Raw genomic sequence first — 3,252 nt, 5'->3', positions numbered from 1 at the left:
TACCGCCGCTTCCCGTCCCATCTTCCACCCAACGTGGGAACAGCTGGTTCCCTATCCCATACCCAGGGAGACCCACCAGCCCCAGGCCCAAACATCAGGCCCTATAGAAACCCCCCTCCCAGAAGCCAGGGAGAATGAATGAACGAATGAATGAGTGAGCCCTGACCCAGGCCACGCAGGGGGAGCATGCACGCGTCTGGGTTGGGTCCCTCTGTGGGGGTCTGAACGGACCAAGAAGCCCCCAGCTCCAGAGGCACTTGTCACCGCTGAGTGTGTGCACGCTGAGGATGGGAAAACGTCTGTGCCAGGGGTCTGGCTTGACTGATAAGTGCCCCTCCCTCCCGCCGGGGCATCTGAAAAGCAGGGAGGGGCAGTGCGTGTTGGGGGGGGGGCTCTGCTCACACCCCAAGGGAACGGTCTCATTTTGGAGACAAATGAAAACAGATGTCAGGAGATTGGCCCCAAAGTCCTAGATTCAGTTACATTCTCTCTGTGTGGATGACCCTGGCCTGCACACCTACTGCATCTTTTCCAGGGGCCTCCGCCACCGTGTCTCTGTTCTATCCCTCGTCCCCCGCTTGCTGGCAAGAATCTGCTCTTGGCATTCATTTTTCCAACCAGAAACGGGGTTCTCTCCCGCCATGTGGGGTCCCCAGCCTGGGGCCAGCGCACAGTAGGTGTGGCTTGTGTGGAAGGAGGAAGCAGGTGGGGGAGGCAGGGCTCCGGCTCCTGCCTGCCCAGGCCCAGCGGGCGGGTACGTACCCAGAGGAGAACAAAGGCCGCAGGCAAGCAGGCAGGCAGGGGTGGGCGGGCTGTGGGTCGGCCTCAGGGGGCCCCCGGCACCAGCCACTGGCGGCCTGTCCCCATGCCAGGGCCCTGTGGGGCTCACCCAGGCCTCAGGGCTGGGCAGAGGAGGCAGCAGGCGGGGGGGGGGGGGGGGGGCCCATGGGTCGCTCCACCCAGTGACTCAGCCCAGGCTGGGCCTCCCCAGGGAGGACAGTGTTGGCCTGTGGGTGCCGGGAGGGCCTCCTGGCAGGTGTGAGCCCCGGGGCGCACTGGGCCCAGGGAGAGCCTTTCTAAGCCTCAGTTTCTTCATCTGTACAATGGGTCTCATCTCTCAGTCATGGGGACCTGACAGCCAAACATGTGGATGCAAAGAGTCACATTTGGAACCAAAGGGGGGGCCTCTGATAGCCCATCTTGCCTTGGAGGGCAGATGCAGGGCAGGTCACAGGTGCCACTGTGGCCCGCTGTCCAGCACCAAGTGAGGCACACAGATGGTGCTCAGGGACAGTGCAGTCCCTGAACGGATCTTTCCCCCATTTCAGTGAGTGTGTTGAGGGCCACTCCAGGAATGGTAACCCCAATGCTATGGTTTAGACCCTGAGCATTGTTGGGGAAGGGGGGACTGGCATACGCTGAGTGAGGCTGGGGACCCTGAGAGGCCTGGGCCCCAGCCTGTTCCTTGAGAAACTCTCCAGGCTGGGGGCAAGCTGGAGCAGGTCTAGACCTGTAGCATCAGGGAACGGCTGGGGACTGAGGGGGCTTGTATGCCACCAGAGACATAAGTCCACCAGTGGGGAGAGGCTGAGGGATGCAGGTGCAAGCTGTGAGTACCAGCTCTATATCCATCACTTTGCCTCCACTTTCCTGATGGGGAAACTGAGGCCCAGAGGGTGTCATGAATTTGCACAAGGTCACAGTGAGACAGGGAGAAATGAGGAATTCGAACCCAGACCCCCTAGACCCACACCTGCCTCTCCAGGCATGCAGCACAGGGAAATTCTCTGAGCCAGAAAAGGTCAGGGTGAGGGTCAGCCTACCCTGGGTGTAACAGGAGGGGCTTGTGACTCTGTTAGGGGGCCTCTGAGCCCTCCGGCCCCTCCTTAGAGTCTTCTCCACTCACCCATCACCCTGGACCACCTCTTTGCTTCCCGGGCTGAGGGCAGCACTGAACTATGGTGATTTGGGGTTTCCAGGTGAGAGTGGAAAAGCATTCCAGGCAGAGGGCACAGCAAGGACAACGGCCTGGAGGTGAGAATGAGCCTGGCAGGTTCCAAAACAGCCAAGAGACCCTGGTGGCCAGAGTCTAGTGGGTCAGGATGGTGGCCTCTTCCCAGGCCTGGAAGGGAGTGTGGCTTTCTGGGGACACAGGAAACCACGAAAGATTGTGACAATTTTTTTTAAAGATTTCATTTATTTATTTGAGACAAAGAGAGAGAATGAGAGAGAGTACAAGCGGAGCAGAGGGGGAGGGAGAAGCAGACTCTCCGCTGAGCAGGGAGCCCAACTCAGGGCTCGTGGGGTTCGTGGGGCTCGATCCCAGGACCGTGTGATCACGACCGAGCTGAAGGCAGACTTTGCGGACTGATTCACCCAGGTGCCCCAAGAATGTGATATTTTCATTTGTAATTTTATTATTCCCATTCTGTAGGGTCTGTGGTCCTCCAAAGCTGAAGAGCCCCTGAATGTGGGAAGAATTTCGGACCTAAGACCACTGACAATGAAAGGCTCAGTCCCGCCTCAGCCCTGTCCAAACGCAGGTCCAGAGACTCCCTTCTACAGACAAGCAAACTGAGACTCGGGAAGGAAAATGCAACCAGCAAGTCAGAGGCACAAGGAAGGCTCCCTGTGGGCCTCTCTGACGCTGAAACAGAGCTGGCTTCCACTGCCCTGCCAGCAAAATAGGTCCAAATCGTGTCCTCCGCCATAGATGCCCTCTCTCAACACCCAGCGCCCGGGGCCAGACCTAGGAACTGAGACACAACCTAGTCGGAGAGGCCGCGCGGGCGGCCACGCAAACCTAACAATAAAACCCCAAAGCCCACCCCCATCGCTTCTGGGGGCCTAACGCTCCGAGAGTCCCACCTCTTTCTTCCCTAGACCTCGCGGAGGAGGCGGGGCGGAGGAGGGGCCGCGCCACGAATGGCCTACAGACAGGCCAATCAAACTTTCGCACTCTCCGATTGGCCACCGCTCCCCTGCCTTATCTTTCCGTCTCACGGTCCATGCCCTCTTGCGTCACGGATGCGTTTCCACTCTCCGTAAGCCTCCGCGCTGGAAGATAGTCCCGGCCCCCTCCCTGCGCCCTTTGCCGGGGCCCTACCCGGGCGCCCCTGTTCCCAGGCCCCAGGCAGCACGAGGTCCCAGCCGCTTCCCGCGGGCGCGCAAGAAAACGAGCCGCGGGGCCCGACGCGGGCCGAGCGGGCGGCGGCGGAGGGATCCGCGGCGGCGCAGGGCGGAGCGCGGGGG

Source organism: Ailuropoda melanoleuca, chromosome 4 (assembly GCF_002007445.2).
Source record: "Ailuropoda melanoleuca isolate Jingjing chromosome 4, ASM200744v2, whole genome shotgun sequence".
Classification (NCBI taxonomy): Eukaryota; Metazoa; Chordata; class Mammalia; order Carnivora; family Ursidae; genus Ailuropoda; species Ailuropoda melanoleuca.
The sequence above is the reverse complement of the archived record's forward strand: the minus strand, read 5'-3'. Positions refer to the sequence as shown.